Here is a 20,291-nt window from a genome sequence, read left to right on the forward strand (position 1 = left end):
ACCTCTCTCGATCCACTGATACCAGGGAACTACAGACCCATCACCACGGTCCCGTTCCTCTTAAAAATCCTGGACAAAGCAGCGTACCTGCAAGTTCAAAAATTCATTGAAGACAATCATCTTCTTGGACTTCGCCAGTCTGGTTTTCGTCCTCGTCATGGCACAGAAACGGCACTACTAGATTTGAAAAACCAAATAGATGACATTAGAGATGCACGCAAGCCTGCTCTCCTCCTACTCCTAGACCTCTCCGCTGCCTTTGACTTGGTTGAGCACAAAACCCTATGTCACCATCTCACCTCCACGGCAAACTTCTCCCCAAGGGCATGCAAATGGATCAACTCATTCCTACAGCAGAGAGTAATGAAGGTTTTTTCAGAATCAGCCAATGCCACCCCGAGTCATATCAAATGTGGAGTCCCACAGGGCTCCTGCACAGCCCCTACCCTGTATAACCTTTTCACCAGTCCCTTATTCAAAATCTTGGACTCACTGGGCATCTCATATACCAATTATGCAGATGACACCCAGGTGCTCATACCTCTCACAGGGGACTATCTAGCTGACACAAACACCCTCAACCTCATCTACTCCACCATTCAATCCTGGATGGTAGATAACTGGCTTTGTTTAAACAGTGATAAAACCTTACTCCTGGTGATTGGGTCCCCCTTCACAGTGAACAAAATTGCCCAGGAATATCACACATTCACTATTGACAACATCCACATCACAGTATCACAAACGATCAAGACACTGGGCGTGTACCTCGAACCAAGCCTGACCATGGACAGGCAGGTCAATGCCATCGCTTCCTCTGCAGCCTATCATTCTAAATTGATCAATGCTGTCAGACCATTCCTAACCCAACAGAACTGTATCACCATAGCTAGAGCCCTCATCGGCTCTAGATTGGATTCCTGCAATGCGCTCTTCATTGGCACATCCCAAAAGAACCTGGCCAAACTTCAGATAGCACAGAATAATGCTTTAAGGGCCACCACTGGCGTATCACGCAGGGAACACATCTCTATGATCAGATAACAGGCACGATGGCTACCTATCAAGGAAAGGGTCGTCTTCAAAACGCTAGCCCTAACGCACAAATGTATTCATGGCCTCTCCCCCAGATACCTAATGCAAAGGATCTCCAGACAAACAGCCTCCAGATCTGCCATATCTGCTTATGCCAACCGCATCACAGTCCCTCACACATGCAGAGTGTGTGCTGGAGGATCTAGCTTCCCAACTATGGCCGCCAATCTCTGGAACAAACTCCCAGACCAGATTAGATCTCTCAAATCCCATGCCGCCTTCCGCAAGGCCATAAAAACAAGGCTCTTTGTCTAAAGGGTCTATCTTCATGTGTAATTTCTCTACTTATGCTATAACATTGAATTCGACATACTCTGTAATGTAGAACATTGTACTCCGTAACATAACCCTGTAAGTAACTGTATGTTTTAAGCTTCACACCTGGGCCGCTTTTTGTAACCCACAAGCAAGCCTCCTTAACTTTTCTTATAGTGCCTCGTTGCCTGGAGGGCTGTAGTGCTCTCTACAAATTCAAAATAAATAAATAAATAAATAAAAGAGCAGCATTGGGGGCTAAGCCAGATATACAGGTATAGAAGTACGCAAAAGAAAGTCAGGTAGGAGCAGGGAACATGATAAATAACAGAGCTAAGCTCTAAGTAACATCAGGTAGGATGCAGGCACAGTACGCAGGCATAAAGACATAATACTGTAGATGCCAGGCTGCCAACGTAAACTGCATAAGAAATAAGGATGGAGTCAGCAGCAAAAATACTCTGGGGAGGCAAGGTTAAAAAGTAGGTTGGAGGCAGCTGCATAACCATCTGTGGCAAAGGTCAGCTCAGGAGGGTGCCGAGCAGCTAAAAGTGGTACGGGGTGGACAACAAATCGAGTAAAGGCCCAGGCAGCATACCAGAGCGTTGCAAGTTGAGACTCAAACTCAGAAGCAAGGTCCATGATTCGGCATGAAGACATAAGCAGGATTGCAGGACCATATGAACAGGAAAAGCGTATTATGTGGAGGATAGCGTGGCGTGAACAACTTGGATATGAAAACCTTACCTTCCCGAATGGGAGGTTAACCAACTCTGAGGAGTGAGGATCAAGTGTCCCAGCGGGAGAGAAGAGCAACACATGAGAGGTGGAACAGTGGCAAGGTGGACAAACAGAGATCATGGCCCCATCTGCCATACGTGTATTGTCAGGCCCAGACAGGAGATGAAATACGGCCCTTGGATGAGGCCCGTTGATGGGAGCCGGCTTCACCTGCCGGCTCCCTTGACATCCAGACGATAAGCAAGTGCACAGCCAATCTGCATGTAGCAGAGGCAGACTCACAGCATCAGTGCTGGTAGAATAATGCAGAGGGTCTAAGGCGGCCATGATGGAATGGATCCAACGCTCCACTAAGGACAATGTAAGCCCCACAAGGATTACCTGAAAACAAAGCAGTGATGGTGATATGATATGATATGGCATTTATAACATGCCCATACGCACATGTTTCTAGACACGACAAGACAAGGATGGGGAAACAGAGGGAGGACAAAGCAACAATCTTACTAGGCCCTCCGTCATTCAGATTGCGCAAGTGCAGAGAAGTGGAAGGAGAGAAGGGCAGGTAACACAAAAAGTGCAGCCAGCGGGTGGCTCAGTGCAGGTAACTCAATGAGTGCAGCCAATAGGAAGCTCATAAGTGCAGAGAGGAGGGACTGTAGGGTTGCAGATACAGATCACAAGTGCTGGGGGAGCTGGGAGGCAGTGTGAATTGCATCTGGACATGCAGGAGCCTGGGCCAAAGTTCAGAGGGTAGCCAGGTGACCAGTGGGTGGAGCAGTTTTGGCATCAGCATGGGAGAGGAAGAGAGAAAGTGGATGCAAAGAGGAAGGTCTTGAGTTGCTTCCAGAACCACAGGTGGTTCTGCTCAAGTTTGAGAGAGGCAGGAATTCTGTTTGGAAAGTGACTGACCCTCAGAGAGGAGAGTTGGAGGTGGATGAATGGAGAGCTTGAGAAGGGAAATGTTTAGGAAGAGAGAGTTGGAGGATGTGTGGTCCCAGGCCCCCGAAAGCCTTGTGGACGATGCAGAGGGTCTTGCACTTGATCCTTTCTGCAAGTGGGAGCCAATTAAGAGATTTCAGAGCTGGAGAGATATGATCCCTGGGCTTGAGGCCAAGCACAAGTCCACAAGTCTTGCAGTCCTGTTCTGGATAAGTTGTGAGGTCAGAGAGTAGAGGCAGGGAGATTTAGAAAGAGGCTTTTGCAGTAGTCCAGCCCAGAGAAGACCTGAGCTCTGGGGACAGTGAGCTTCTGGGGAAACTGAGGAAAGGAAAAGGAGGAAGTGCATCTGATAGTTTGACTTCAGAGATGTGAGGAGAGAAGAAGAGAGTGGAGTTGAAGATGACCCCAAGGGTCTTAGCCTCACAGGTAGGAGCAGGCAGAGGGCCCAGAGTGGGTGTGCAGAGTGAGATAGGAACGGAGGGAGCTGGTGTTGCGATGAGGAGGATCTCAGTCTTACTAGGATTAAGGCAACGATTATTGGTAGCACACCATTCCTGAATTGCAGCCAGACAATGTGGAAAGAGAGAAGGAGAAGAGGTGGCTGAGTGGAGCCTGAAAGAGAGCTGGGGTTCATCCGCATAACACTGAAAGTTGGAGCAGAAGGCAGCGTTGCAGTAACAGGAGGTGCCAAGTATTACAGGGAGAAAGGTTAGATCTCTGGGAACAACACAAGTACAGAGAGAGATAGAATACAGGGAAGACCCCAGTTGGACCTGAAAGGGTCGGTCAGTGAGAAAGGAGGTCAGCCAGGCCAGGGCCTGATCAGTGATACCCAGGTTAACACAGAGGCGATTGAGCAGGATGGCATGGTTGACCTTATCAAAGTCAGAAGAAAGATCGAGTAGAATGAGGAAAGAAGGAAGGTTAGAATCAAAGTTAGAGAGCAGGTCTTCACGGGTGTTCAGGAGAGGAGTTTCCGTGCTTCTGGCAGCTCTGAAGCCAGACTGCCGTGGAGACAACCAACAGATTCATTGTGCATATTAAGCTGGGATATGGACAGCTTTTCCAAGAGTTTGCCCAGGAAAGGAGTGATGGAGATCAGGCAATACTTAGCCAGAGAGGAAGGATTGGCAGAGGGCTTCTTTAGGAGGGGGTGCGCAAAGGAGTGCTTAAGGGGGAGGGGAAGGTTCCAGTGGCAAAGGAGTGAACAAGGCTGAAGCTAGGGTGTCAATACGGTCCAATGTGATGCACACAATCTCCGGTGCACACTCTGGGCCATAGATGGTACAGGCCCAGACAGGAGATGAAATTAGGCCCTTGGATGTGGGCTTTAGATGCCTCGATATCCAGAGGATAAGCAAGGATCTTATGAAAAGGAGATATGATTATCAGATTACTCGTCCTGAGATGGAATTGGCCATATAATTTAATTAATGTAATAAAAATTGTAAAAAGCCAGGGCTACTACAAACATTGCGAGACGGCAATTCCTCACACCTATACTTCAAAAATCACAGCACCATACAATGTGCATGTAACCCTTGCAAAATTAATGTGTACAGTTGTCTGACCCATCAATATATTCCTTAATGATCACATCCATACCCAGACATGTGCCTGTATGATACCACATCAATATACACATGTTGGAATTCACAAGTCATCGTGGTCCTGCCTTCTCTATGCCTCAATGAGTCATGTAACCCTATGGGCCTTTGACTCCAAGTGCTCTCTAGCACGGGAAATGGCTTTCTCAGCCTCTGACTAGGCCTTATAAATGGGTCTAGCAACTGCTGTTGCCCTGGCTGGGCGTCTCTCTTCCTTCAGCTGCTTCATGTGTTCACATACCTTCATTAAAATGTTTGTGCACTTTCTGCAGGAACTCTTCCTTTTCCTCACTAATGTAGGAACACAGCAGCGCCCTCCTGCCTACCTACCTTTCCATCTCATGCTACTCTGATACAGCATTTACTACTGCATAGTAATCCGCCTCTTGCTCTGTTCCCCCCTCAAAGATGAGCTCCTGCAGAGAGTCAATCATCCCAGCATTGTCCTGAACTGACTCACTCGCCACCAAAGCCTAACCTCCAGTATCTCCCACTTCAGGGCAGACCTCTGCAGTGCGGCATCTTCCATCACTGCCTCATTAGTTTTGTTTTTTCTATCTCTATACAGACCTGTAGCTCCAGCAGGGATAATGGTACATCCAAATGGGCACACAGCAGGGGGGCACAAAAGTAGAAGAGAAAGAAGAGGGCATTGAAGAAGGCTGCCGAAAGAATCCACCCTTGACAAGTGCAACTGCCAAGTGGCTGAAAAGCATAACCATCTTTTTGTGATGCTAGGCAGCCTCCTGCTTTCCAGCTATCACAGCATCACAGGGGAGCATTGACCCTCCACAATCCAGACACCAGTAGTGGCAGCACTGTTGCCTGCAGGGTCTCAGATGTGGAAGAGCTAGGGTGTGTGTCTGTTTGAAAGCATCTAAACAGGGAGATTTAATGTCAGGTGACGTGTATGGAACAGCTAGCATACTGCCCTGAGTTCCTTAGCCAGACGCACAGGACACATCATCAAAGTCATCCTCTTCCTCTGCCTCTCCATCCACTCTCTCCTTTGCAACTGCAGGTGAGCTCTCCATACTCCATGGCTCCTCTGTGTCCTGGGGGATGATGGCCTGCCATCTGTGGTTGAGGTATCCTCAATGACAACTGTTTCAACATTCTCAACCTCAGCAGTAGTTTCCTCGGATGGGTCTCTAATCCCAGCCACCTGTAAAGTTCGATGTAATGGAGAGTGCCATGCATCTATGACCTATTGTTGAGAATTTATCCCTGTTTTTTTGCTACTCCTCAAATGTTGGTCCCTCTTATATTGAGCTTGTCACTGCAAAACAATAACTATCTACCATTACTCATGCTGTAAGCACAAATAGTAGCATCCCTGTAAAAATCTAAGACAAATTGCCATGCCATGGAGAGATACGTGTAGGTGTCATGTGTAAAGTGATATGAACACAGATGCAAATCACAATTCCCACACTTGAATAATTGTATAAAAGACCTACCTCATGCCACTAAGAAAAGCAAGATCATGTATTCCTGCATGACACCCACTCATGTCGTTCAGTATGTCATGGTTTGCATGACAGGTATGTGTGATTCATCAGCTATTCCCACACCTGTGTCATATGTCATGTGCAATTACACTTATGTCTAATGTCTTGTTATCGTTGGTAAACGTTCAGCTACAGAGAGGGACACCATGCATGCCTTGCAGACATATACTTTCCAACGGGTTGATGTGCAGTCGTATGTGTTGATTCCTCAGCTACAATCCTCCTCTGTACCTTACGCATACCATAAGAGATGTCTAAGCTGCTTCACATCCTTGAACAGTATATAGCTCCAGGCTAAAGTGCAAGTCTTGTGCTTTATAACCGCATATGTACATCCATGGCGTACATGACATATGCACCTGTCCGCATTGGTAGAATGATTTTCCATAAATTCCACAATACTAAAATTCATTTTCTGGATCTATACTTGTGGACCATTACGTACACGTGCTGTCTACTGTGACTACCCACACACGTCAGTGGCATATAGGCATATGTTCAGAATAAATAACTGTTTGTGATATTACTGCCACCAGCTGATCATTTTGAATTGTTGACCTTTGGGTAGCTGCCAGCAGCTTCCATCTGGCCTTGCAGGTCAAGGGCCAGCCATAAAGTGCTGGGTTCTCAAAGAACCATTCCTGAAGTACGCATTAGGGCCATACAAATGGAGAAAGGGCGCTATAAAATGACAAATACAATACAATACAATACAACTCATGGTGGCCAGTATGATGGGCCTCAAGACTAAGTTCTGACTTTATGGCCGCACTTGTCTTCTTCAAGATCAGGATCCTCATGTCATTACAATACTTTTTATGTTTTTCCCCACTAAGGACTTCTACCCTCGTCACAGGAGCCATAATGTGCTCCAAGATCCTTTGACGGCCTTAGCCTCAAGATGTTTCACCATGCGGAAGAGGACCTCATATTACCTCAAGATTGGTCTTCCTGGATATCAACTTTCATAACAGAGAAGATGACAAACCTCAGCCTCATCACCTTGGCTGGGTAAGATTATGTGTTTGCTGAGGATAGCTCAGGGGCAACACGCTCGTCTTCGAAGCAAGATGACACAGAGCAACACAAACTCGATCTCCGAGTCCGCACTTAGAAACCTCTGGGTATTAAGTGCACTATAAATAACCAATTATAATGATAATACTTGTTGGGGTAAACGCAGGTCCGGAGGATAGCTGGACAGAGAAACTGAAACAAGCATTGTACATTGTACAGAACATGTAGAGGAAGTGACTGTCAACTACTGGCCTTCACTGGGTGTGGGTCCAGGTATGGGAAGAGAGGCAAGAAGGTCTGTCACTATGAGCCACCACCTCTCTACTTGAAGTATAGAAGCAAGAGAAAGGGAGTCAGAAGGGACAAACCCATAAATAGAAGAAAAAAACAAAGGGGAACAATCTCTTCTTCTATGGCGGCAGATGTTCAAGGAATGATGCCATAGTAGATAGAGGGCCGAAATCCAGGAATAAGCAGGATCCAGAAGAGGAAGATCTACCAAGACAGGAAGCAGTGCAAAGCAAATAGCCCAGCTGACGCACAAAGTAACTACAAAAGAAGCTGAAAGGCCTAGAGAACGGGAATTAAGAGTAGAATTCCAGAAATGGTCAAGAAGAGAACCCCAGCAAGGAACAGAAGCAAGAGAAGTCCTGAATCAAGGACAAGGAACAGAGCTTAGTACACGTGCCAGGGCGACACACTGGAACGTCGTTTATATTGCTTTAATACCCTGTGCTACAAGAAGATGCCATCAACATCTTGGAGGAGATGTACGTGGCATGCCCGGTGTGCACATTGTCTCCGGCCACCATGTGGAAGTGGTTCACGGTATTGTCAGTGCTGCCATAGGGACCAGCATGGCGTTGTCTGAACCATGCCAGTGACCTGGAGTAAGATGTAGATGGTGCAGTAGCACAGGTCAGAAGATGGTGGAGCAGCATAGTCAGGCTGTGGTGTTGATAGAGACACGCCAGGACAGTGTCAGAGAATTTCTAGCCATGAACAAATACTAGACAGCAAGAAATGCCAGAATATGTAGAGCTGACGAGGTAGGCAGACAGGATAACAATCAAAATGAGGAAGGTGCAAAAGTGAGGGATTTAGGTGAGCAGATACAGCAAGGCTACTTAAGAGAGGAAAGTCCCTCAGCACATATGTTGCTCTTGTGTACTATGCAGGTCACCTTGGCTCTATGGACCAGCTTGATTTCTATGCATATCGCGGGTGCAACTGTGAGGTGCTTACGCTTTATATCAAAGCATTGCAAACTGAAAATCAGCATGTGTGTGTCTTATTTAGAACTTAGGTTTGCTCCGAACATGCAGACAAGAACCACTCTATCCATCATGACTGTGAGGGGCCAGGGTCAAAAGGAGAAAGTACCTCCTAGAAATGATTTACTAATGAGGAGCTTGTAATCCTGAAAGACTTTATGGAGGAACATCAGATTGAACGTTCTGCTTTGTGTGCTGCAGCACACTATCAATGACACTGCATGCAGCCTGCTGGCAGCAGGCGACTGATCAGATCAATGCATGTGGTGTGAAACATCAAACCTTTAGGGAGCTACAGAAGCATGTGATGCATTTGGCTCACCAGACCAAGATGAAGATGGGGAGGAATGAGAGGTCAGCTCAGGTGACATGACGAGGCCCTCCCCACACAGAGGTCCGGACACCAGTTGAAGAGGTTGTCAGTGACCTGATTTCCACTGAGCAGATAGTGATTATTGGGGGAGGTGACAGCTATGAGCCTCCATATGGTAAGTGTAATGGCCACCTTATTTCAGATGTGACAACCATTTGTGAACATGTATGGTGCACCACCATTAGTATGGCTGGTGGGATTCTAGGACATTATTCTCAATGTATGCCAGAGCATGAAAGTCATCTTTTACAATGTGTAGGTGGGATGTACCATGTTGACATCATCAGATCATGGATGTTCATGTCTTGCTGGAAGAGATGAGAAGTGGACAATCCATTTTCTATGAGGCTACAGTCAATGTCTGATATGAAATAGGGCTCATGAATGTTGACATAGGTTGCCACTGAGCCATGAAAGTTTACTGTAGGTTCTCGACTTATAACTGTCAGATTATGCATGCTCTGGTTAGGGGAATTGTAGAATATAAACTTGGCATTTGTGCATTAGTAACATGCTAAATGCTCAGCCATACGCTTTCTGTATGATGCGTAATGTGCTGGGATGCCTCGGAAATCATAAACTACATGGGTTTTCTTTTCACATTGGAAGCATTGGTAAACAACACAACCCACATGTGATTGTCCACTCATCCTTTTGAAGTAGGATCCATAGCAGGGTTGGGTATAAGCGCAATCCTGTCTGTTGATAAACTTCATGGGCTGACTGCAAGTCGTTCAGACAGACATCATTGAGACGTGGAAAAAATACTAGTCATTAATGATTTCGGTTTTGTAACCATTTACAAATTAATAACCTCCTGTAGGGATGGAGGCGCGCGCTGCACTCAGCATGTGCCACCATGCAGTAGTTGGGGAGAATCCATTTGTGTAGCAATCTTTGATCAGCAGGCAGGATGGCTTGTCATCCTTAGAGGGAATTACAGGTGATGTGGCAGAGGCCATTGAAGAAGTTATGTGGGGTCCTGAGCGTTCAAACCTGGAGGAAGAGAAATACATGTTGCTTTGTCACAACGTGGCTCTAACCCAAACACATAGGGCAACAGTGCCTCTGTTGATAACAGAATTCCAGTTCATGCTATGTCTGGTGAGGGTACCCAGTGTGCTAGTGTACAGGAAAGGCAGGCACAACATGATGCTGGCACAGAGGTATCTAGCAGGAAGCGGGAGAATGTTTATGGACTGTCAGCCACCTCAAGGGCAGCAAGGGAGGGCTCAGGGCTGTATGGTAGCAGCAGATAACAGCATCTCCTGAAAGAGTTGTCAGATAACATCATTCAAAGGTGACAAGAGGGATTTTGGTCATATAACCAGCAGCTGCACTCTTTCAGGGTGGATATGCACAAAGACATGCTTTGCTGCGGCAATGCAGTGTCAGCCATTGCAATAGGATGATGTGGGAGGTGTAGCAATGCAGCATCCTGGTAAACTGTAGGATGAGAAGCTACATAAGGGTGGTTTGGGCCGTTCATATGAGTTAATGTGGAAAGTGCCTTGTTGGGTCCTATGAATCAGAGGCGTTGCTAGGGGGGCTAAAGGAGCTATAGCCCCTGGTCTTTTGGCTGTAGCCCCAGATAGAATCTCAGGAGCTACAACCAAAGGCCAGCTAGCCCCCAGTCCTGACAGTTCTGACATTAGCGTAGCCCCAGGTCATTTCCAGACCTAGCAACATCCCTGCTATAAATAATGTATTGTTCACCCAGGTACGGTGAACAAACCAATCAGGTGGGTGGAACAGCGTGTGAGAATGCACAATACCTTCCTGCTGTTTCAGCCACCCAAGGCCCTTCACCGTGAGGTGCTTTTATTTTCCTCTTTTTTTTCTAATGTGGGGAGGCAATAGGGAGCCTTTCATTCCGCCAGGGCAGACCTGGCGGAATGAAAGACACCTGTTGCACAACTCTGAGTTTGCCGGTCCGGTAACAACGGTACCGGTAAGCATGCAGGTACCATAGTTCCCGGACCGCCATACTACATGCTCTGCTTGCGAATGCCGTTTCATCCACTGGGTTTTTCCTGGCGGGTGTAACGGCACCCGCGAGCAGAGCACGTCAGATGCACCAGCACAACTCTGTATGTGCCGGTGCATCCAACCTCCCCATCCCCATTCAGCACTATGGGGCAGAATGATTGGGAGGCCCTTGATTTCGGCACTCGCAAATGGGCAATTACCGGGTCAGCCAAGCTCGGCATGACCCGGTTCTTGCCCATTCGCAGGTGCTGGAAAAAATGCAACTCCGGCGGCGGCTACCGCCAGAGTTGTAATGAGGCCCAATGTCTCCAAGTACCCTGGGGAATTCGATTGGCATACAAGGCCTGTGTGATGTTATGCCTTCCATGCAGAGTGTGAGGCATAGCAGAGAGGTTGTGTGCGTGATTCATAATGCATTGCAGCAGTTGATGTGGATGTCTGGATCAGTGGGTTGCGATATGCCGCCTATAACTGGAATGGTGTGCTGGAACAGTTTTACATGGGAGGTACGGCTTGCAAGTGTGTTGGAAATTAATTCTGCTTTTCACTCCCTTGCCATTTGCAATATGACATATGCAGGGAATTTGAATCTGACATACACCCTCTCATCTGGCATTGCAAAGATGGTTTTCCTGTTGTGGTAAACACTCTCCTTCTTTGTTATCCATGTGGCATAGTGTGGTAGTATATGTGCTAGCAGCATTGGCCCAGCCATTGGTGAAAACGATGCCTATGCTTGCATGATGCATGGTACTTTGTTTTGGAACAAAGCTTTTGAAGCTTCCTGTTTTGCCTGACAGCACTAATGTTTTTGCGAATCAGGATATATTTGCACTTTGATGGCTGTGGATGCGATTTTACCCAGTCCCTACCATGTCACTCCAATGGTACTTCCATTTATCATGTTATAATGAGGCTTCCTGCATATTCCGTTGCATTCTCCTCCCTCATGTTCACCCAGAGCCTAGCTGGTGCAAATGCTGTTTGGCGCTATGTGCTTGAGCAAGGTTGCCTTACCTCCATACTTGTAATGAGGCCCACTGTACGCACAAAGTTTGATGGAATATTGTGTTTCAAATAAATGGTATTACAGAAACTTTGAACCAGTGCAAGTTCAATTAGCGTTAGGGTAAAAATTGCACTAATGCAAGAAACATTATTTCAATGCATTTCTCCACCAGGGCAATGTTTGCCCTAGACCTAAAACGAGTAAAAATATTGTCCTCTTGTAAAGATGCATTGAGAGACTATCAGCTGTACTACAGAAGCTGTGTACCAGAGAAAGACGAATTAACACAACTTCAAAAATTGCCCTAGTGCAGAAGCAATATGTGTTTCATGAATTTGTCAACCCGTACAAAGGTCTAGAACTAGAGAAAATATTGCCCTGGTCAAAAATGCACTGAAAGAATATTTTTTGTGCACTAGAGAATGTTACCGATTGCTAATCGCACTTGCAGCTGCGTCAAGTTCATGTAACACCACCCTACGAGCCATATTACAGAAACATTGCATCAATGCACCGGCAATTTGCACCATGGCAACAATTGCCCAAAGGCAAAAAAGCTCTGGGCAGAACAGCAGAAACGTTGCATTGGTGCAAGTGCAAATTAAGAATAAGTGGAAATTGCCCTAATACAAAAAACATATTTTGTCAATTGTCTTTGCAGCGGGGAATGTTTTTCCATAGCCCTCGTCATTTACCCCAGTACAAAAATGCAATGAAAGTGCACTAGACAAATGTTTGTCCTACTGCTAATTTCTCTTGAACCATTGCAAAGAGTGGGCAATACCACTACGTTTTTGCACTAGAGAAATTGTTGCCCTATTGGTGTTGCGATGAGGCAAGGTTTCTGCAATATAACACCTTGGCAATAAGATGGTCCCAAACACAACGGTGGGATTGTTCTAAGGATGCACTCGGCTGAACTCCCTCACAGTCCACACAGGGGTTTCATAAATCAGTCCCGTGATCTCTATTTCTGTTTGCAGAATCTCAGAACTCTATTATGACCAAACTTCCCCCAATTAACATCCGTGCGTTAGATGCTTTTGAATTCTGATACAGGAAGCAATGGCACTCCCACCTCCCTCCCAGGGAAAGAAGTGCGTTACACAAGCAGTGCAATTTATGAGGTTGCCGTTTTCCTTCTAATCCAATTCTGCAGAGATTGATGTTCACTTCAAACTGGCCCCGCCAGTGTTCACGGCATTGTTATAATTTAGGTGTCCCCACATACACGGCTTATTCCAAAATAAAACCTGCAGCAGACGTGCGCCACTTCCAAACATTGCACTCCCGGTAGATCTGGAATTATGTGCATAGAAATACAGAAATAATTAAAATACGTGCTAAGAATTTCACAGGGCAGCAGGAAGTCTCTGCTGAAGTCTCCAGAGGAAAATCGATTTTATAATAAAACCTGGGGTAATAGAAGGCAGGTCGCACTGCCAGATGAGAATGGAATGCCCTATTATTTTAGCATGAATACCAGAATAATGATTTGGACTAAATACAATTCAGTGGAAATAAGTAATGAGGTGGCAGACAAGCCCTGTACTGGAATACACGTGTAATAACACAAATTCATCTGGATGTAATAATGAGGTGCAGTGGAATTCCAACACCCCTAGCACACAGTGTCACCTTAAATGATAATGTCATATTCAAATATTGAAGCTTTTAAAATATGCATTTGGGCTCCATTGTGCGTGAGCCCACCAAAACAATGATTAACTCAAGTTCCAAGCCCATTTCCATTTTATGATGGACAGTTACGTTAATGCTGCATGGTCCACCTGAATAGTACATTTTGTATGGTTGGAAGTTTCTGATCGATTGCTGCCTTCGCTGCACAAAATAACATTGGCAAGTTATAGAAAGCACAGCAGTCCCTGCGGTTTGGGAATGAAGCCCGGCCATTTTGTCCCAGTCACGTTTCTTAGGTGCACACCACGACTAGAATTCGGCAAAACTCCTGGTGAGATATCACAGAAACATTGCACCTGTGCAGGACAAAAATTGCCATAGTATTAAAAAAAACATGCTCTTTCATATTCTCTCAAGGCAAAGAAGAAGTGTGTCCCTCTAGCTGCATTGTGCAAGCCAGGGTCATCAACGAGAACCAAGCTTCTCAACGAGGCATATTGCCAGTCTCCAAGCTTTAGGCCAAACATGAGTCTTCAGCAGTGGTAGAAGTGTACCAAACAAAGTAGTGGAACTGTGGTCTCGGCAGGACAGAGGGTAGTAACTAAGGCTCGGCTCCTATTACAACTTTACACTTGCATAGGGAGTTGAATGGTCACATCTATATAGAATGGTGACTTTGGTCGTAAAAAGTAGAGGAATGGTAAACAGATACAAATAAAAGTAGTGGAACACCGCTCCCAACCATTCCCACTCACTTCCATCGCTGGTCTTCTGGCTTTGAACAGTTCCAAGTAGGAGGCTGAGACGTATCATGAGATGAGATTCAAATTGTGGTAAATGAGTTTATGCCACTGTTGCCCCAACAGGGACGGGGCAGGGTGTTATAGCTTCTGGCTGGGTCACAGAACTGCTGTGGTGCAATTTGGGTGCTAAGGAGGATAGCACAGGGGCAAGACCACGCAGAGCAGCAGAGGTTTCGAATCCCGGATCCAGGCTTATATGCCAAACTCGGGTATGAAGCGCGTTATAAAAAAAAAACTATAAAATAAATACAAATAAACCGTACAGAAGGATTCCTCAAACGCCTCTCTGCCAATGCACATTCCAATTACTGTGCTCATGCAGACTCCTGGCACCTCTCCCCCTTTTATCTCCTCTGGATACTAGGAATAGAGCTGCCCCGTGCCCATTTCCTGACTTTTATAGCACAATCTGGCTATTTCTAGGGCTTCCCTGAAGTGATATGAAATTTTGCATTTCACTGTATCTTTCCACGCTACCCTAAGCATTCAGTGGCTCTTAACCCTGGCCGCAGAATGCACTTACCTGCACAAATGATGGTGCAGTTCTTCGAAAGGAGGATTGTGAGGACCAGCAGCTGATCCCAGAAACCATAGGATGCTTTTAACCACCACATCTGCAATGCCCTGTGAAGAAGCCCAAGGGGTGAGCTGGCACCTGTCCTTTTTCATAACCTGCTTCTGAAACTAGCCAGCCCAAAGCCTACCCAAGAGTGAGGATTGACTCTTCTGTCTTTTAGGCCTGATTCATCCTTATTCAAGAGCCAGCTTGAGAGGTGTCTGCCCAGTGTCCAGTATGATCTGATGAAGGAGGTGTGCCATTGTGTCTGTATTGTAATGAAAAGTGTATTTTCACGCAAGTGTGCTGGTCATGTACAAGCCCAATAGACTGCCTTCTTTCAAGGCCCAATCACATGCAATCTTAGAATCAGGTTTTCAATACCAGGGTATGACTGCTTGCTCTTCTTTCCATTTTATGATTCCCTCCTGCGCCTTCTCCTTTCCATTCCAATGATTTCTTATTCCAGATGTCTGTTGTCCAGGGTCACTTTACATTCCTCTTCAATGTTTTGCATAACCTGCAAGAAAACATTTTCTGCTGTGAGACCCATTGTGGTGCTCATGTTTTCTTCCTGCACTGTTAGAAAAGCAATGACTCCTGTGATCCTACAGGGCCCACTTTCAATGTTATTGATTATCCTTTAGTCCCATTTCATATTTGAATTTCACCCTTCTTCATTCTCTGATGTTTTGTGTACTGTGGCAATAAGACCTGAGGCGGCGGGCCAATACCGCCCCAGGTAATGACTCCGGGGCTGTAGTTACAGGCCCGAGCATAGAGAGGGCCTTAACAAAGCACCGGGGGCATTACCATGGGCGGTATTGCCCGCCGCTGAGGGTCTTATAGCCATTAGTACTCCGGCCCGTTAGACCGGGGTACTAATGGCATTTCTTTCTGTTTTGTCACGCGAAACAGAAAAAAAAAAAAATGAAAAAATGGCCGCAGGGAAAGGGAAAATGGACTACATTTTCCCTTTTCCGGTGGCCATTTTTTTCCACTTTTTTTTTCTGTTTTGCATGACAAAACAGAAAAAAATTCCATTAGTAGTCCGTTTTCCCTTTCCATGGCGGCCATCGGGAGCGGACGCGCTGGGAGCAGAAGTGTTTCCAGCACGTTCGCTCCAAGAAAAGAAGAAAAAGAAGGTAAGTGGGGTTTGGAGGGGGCGGGAAGGGAAAAAAACAAGAAAAAAAGTATCTCAGCTCCGGCGGGGGACGATGGAAGCCTGCAGGCTGTTGGAGGCTCTGAGTCTCTGCACGCCTGGAGGCTTCCATCATCCTCCACCAGAGACCAAGGGATAGAAGGTAAGTGGGGTGGGGTGGGGATGGCAAGGAGGCGGGAGAAAAAAAAAGTCTTACCTGAGTTCCCGGCAGGGGGAGGCGGGGGATTGCCCCTTTTCAAGCCTCCTCAATGGCAGAGGGGCTGCCACGCCCCTCGCCAGGAACAGAGTATGCGGCACGCACAGCATACAAGGGAATACCGTGTGGTATGGCTTGCAAATGAGCCAATCACCACGTTGTATTCCCGGTGCGCCGCGCGTGCCCGGTACTAACTGAATAAGACCAGCCACTCAAATTTCCGAATGAGTGATCTGCTCAGGGATAGACAAACAATGGTTCTTAAAACCTCTGGTGTAGACAAACTGGACCTCTGATTGCAAAAACATGATAAAGTAGGCTGTGAAGTAGAAGATACAATAAAGGGCTATTCTGTGAACTTTAAGGTCCAACCAATTCTGTCCTGCATATAATATTTTGGGTCACATGCCCACCTCCAGGTCATCCTACAAACCTTCTTGCTTCAAATAGATTGTTAACCAGCTTTTTCAAACTGCATCTTTTAAACAAAAAATTGACAATTTGAAGTCCAAATCCATATATCCATTGTGATAGCAATACTGTCGAATTATTTAAAGTAATCCTTCATATGCCTAGTTCATCTTCCTTGCCACAGAATTTAACATTGAGCTGAATAAAATACTAGACTGGCAACCCTGCTTAATACATTAGGTGTCCCCCCTCCTGGCTCCTCCCCATTGGGGGGTGTGATGAATCAATTTCTGGGGCACAAGTGGTCCATGGGTAAATATCGACTTTTAAACTATCAATCATATAAAAAGTTTTATTGTAAAAGTTGATTTTTCAGCTATAAACAATTTAAAAAAAAATCATCAGTCAGCCCCAATCCTGTAGTATACCCGAAGGGATCCGAACATATTCAAATAACAAGCAACCTTTAAACCTCCTGGTCCAATTTTGTTAATGTGGGCAGAATGGCAGTCTTATCTCTGAAAGGTTTTGGATCTTTAATTAGTTGCAACACAGCAAAAATACAATTATTTCCCAATGATAAAAGGGACTGTCCAGTAAAGGTTGTATGCAAATATCTAATTTATCATTATCACAACAGACAGTTCTAGCAACACTACGAGATGCAACCCACCCTACAAAAGAATACAGAGGACAGACAGTTTCAGAGAAGGAAAAGGGATGCACTCTGGATACTGACAACAGGGTAGTAGGTATGGTTAATAACCACAGCAGTTTGAGGTCACTTGGCTTCGTCACAAAGGGAACAATGGGTCTTAATTTGTCTCAAGGGGCCTTCCGTGAAGAACCATGCGAACAGAACCACAATGTACCTTGTGCTGTAGGTGTTCTTGGTGCTCGACAGGATCGAGTTGAATTCAGGGTGCTTTGCAAGCTTCTGTGAAAGAGTTCAAGGTGGGAGTTAACTGCGGGTATCAGGCGGCAAGATGGTTTGGTGAGCGAAGCTGGACTAACGGTTGCAGGCTGGTCTACACAGCGGCTTAGGGTCAGGAATCGTTGTCTCATTGCTGGTCAGCGGTTCTGAAGCACTGATCGAGACATCTCGGATGTCTTTAAGCAAGTTGGTTGCAACTTGAGGAAGTCGACTGGCTCGAAAATCTCCTTTAAGGCAGACAGTAGATGCTGGTTGAGGCACTTGTCCCAGCATCTTCAATGCACTTGAGTTGTACTTTAAGGTGGACAGCCCAAAGCTGAGGAGTGTGTTGCAGGCAGCTGCCTTATCCTTTGTTATAGGTTCAGAGATCTTTTGGTACTTCCTACCTAGGAAGCTTGCTGCAGAGCCTTGCAGGGCATGCTGTGTGCTGGCTGGGTACCGGTTCTGGAACTGGCTGGAGGGTCCTCTGGATTCAGTATCTCCTTCTGTTGCCTGGGAAATGTTTAGGGGAGGATTCTTGCTTTCCTTTTTGGAGGTCCTGGCCTTCATTCACTGATGGAAGATGTAAGGCAGACTGTACCTTCAGCCGTGTCCAATGATGAGTTATTCTTGCTAGTCCTTGCAAAGTATTCAGATGATCGTCCAACAAAGGGGCCCAGACCTCTTTTAAAGTCAAATGGGCCACATGGATCGGTGCTAGGCCAAACCTACCTTAATGAACCTTAATGGCCTTAACAACAATATCCTGTATACAACAGGAAGGGTAAATGGGTGAAAACATGTGATAATAAATTCCACCCATCTTCCTGTCCATTGTGGATCCACGAGTCTCTCTGGTTAATGGATCTCTCTGTGGTTCCTGATTAAAGGGGTAGGTCTCTCTTGTAACTGTGGTGAGACAATGCTCTCTGGCTCCTGCAAACCACATTTTCTTACCTTATGAATAGGGTCCCTCTGGAGGTGAACTACTGTAAACACGCAGTATCTATGACAGTGAGCTGTCATGTCTGGGACTGAGGGTCAGAACTGGTTTCAGGTCAACACAGTAACATATGAAATGATGTTGGAGTCTCTTGTCTCCTTTGTTCATCTCTGCAGTCAAGCCCCACATGGGTCTCTTTGCATTACTCTCTAATTGGTATGCAAATTGCAGCCACCAGCTGCAGGGCCCAACAAAAGAGCAGGGTGGATCAATGGAGCCTGTGTGATTTGAGTAGGAGTATCCCCCCTCCCACTTATTTCCATTTGTCCTGTGCCTCTGTTGTCTCCATGTGTTCCTTTACCACACCGTGATGCCTATCGGGCTCCGCATGTAACAAATAAATGCAATAAAAATAAAATAAAAGTTACTCAGGCTGGCCATGGCACAGGGAATATTTGGTCCTCCCCCTTCTTGAGATGCATTGTGTATCTCAACTAAATATGACAGGAGGGGACTGTGCCTGTAGGCTGTGTCCATCCAGAGTACACAGATCTATGTGTTTGTAGTGCTATGAGCATAGGAAAATGTGCGTGTAGTAGCCCCACATATATTCTTGAGGTTGGTCTGCCATCATTCCATTTAATTTAACATTTCAAAAAGCCCAGGCGAGTGCCCACCCTCCGTGCGGATGGTTGAATTTCTCACAGGGAAAGTATGCAAGAAGCCCTTATACCACCAGCTCATCCCATGAAGCCGGCAAGCCTCCAACACCTACGTATCTCCAACTACCAGAGCAGGAAAGCAGGGAATTAAGACTGACATGAAAGATGGACTAGGGGTGATGAGGATCACAAAAAAACAATCCGGACATTACCCCATCACCCATTTTCCTTGTCACAGTCCTTAACATTGATGATGTACCAAGCAACAACAGAAATACAGGCAAGGAAACAAAGCAGAGGTAAGACAATGCAAAACCCCATGGGATACTGTCATCCTGAAATCATATAGAAGCAGAGTACAGGAGAGATCGGGCCATTTACTTATTAGTCACTTAACCTTGCATAATCTCCCACAGCTTCCCCTCCCCCTGCTTAAGAATGGGGCCAGTTCCCTGGCCTTTCTTTACCCTTATTTCATGGGGGACAGCCCTGTGACCCCGTTTTTAGGGCTAGAAACTCTTTTCCATGAATCATGTCCTCAGTAGAGTGACCCGTCACTTCAGTACAACTGCACCAAAGGCATAGTCATGCGAGCCAGCATGTAACAGGTTATGTGTGGTGAAGGTGTCCCACGAGGCCTAAATGGGTGTTCTACAAACATCATACACGTCAACTCTGCTGGATGTCCCCCATAAAGCCCTCATGGCCTTTGTGGATTTAATTTGAATTAGGGTGACGACCTGAGAGTTTTCATAAGCTATAGAGATGGCAACTGCAAGCCATTGTCTCATTGTGGAAGTGGAATGTTTTGTATCCCGTGACAATGTTGGCAAAGTCAGTGAAAGAATCATAGTGAAAGTACCTCTGCAGTGAAAAAGACACCAAGCAAACTGTAGTAAAAAATATAGCTGAAAAATAGCCAAAAATGCAGTACTGTTAGGGTTTAGTGGGCTTGTGATTGCCTGGTTTAGTGATTATGTAGGGGTTATGGTAGGGTTAGTGCTATAAGAATAATGATTTGGGGTAAGTGTTAAAGAAAGGGATAGGGAGGTTGGAGAGGGCTGATGATATTGGGCTGGTGATATTGGCATAGGATAGGGGTTAGGATAAACATATCTGCTAGTGCAATGAAGAGTAAACATTAGTGTAGTAATAATAAGTTGTCATTTATTCGCACTTTTATCTAAAGTG

Source organism: Ambystoma mexicanum, chromosome 10 (assembly GCF_040938575.1).
Source record: "Ambystoma mexicanum isolate Mex_15411 chromosome 10, UKY_AmexF1_1, whole genome shotgun sequence".
NCBI classification, from domain to species: Eukaryota; Metazoa; Chordata; class Amphibia; order Caudata; family Ambystomatidae; genus Ambystoma; species Ambystoma mexicanum.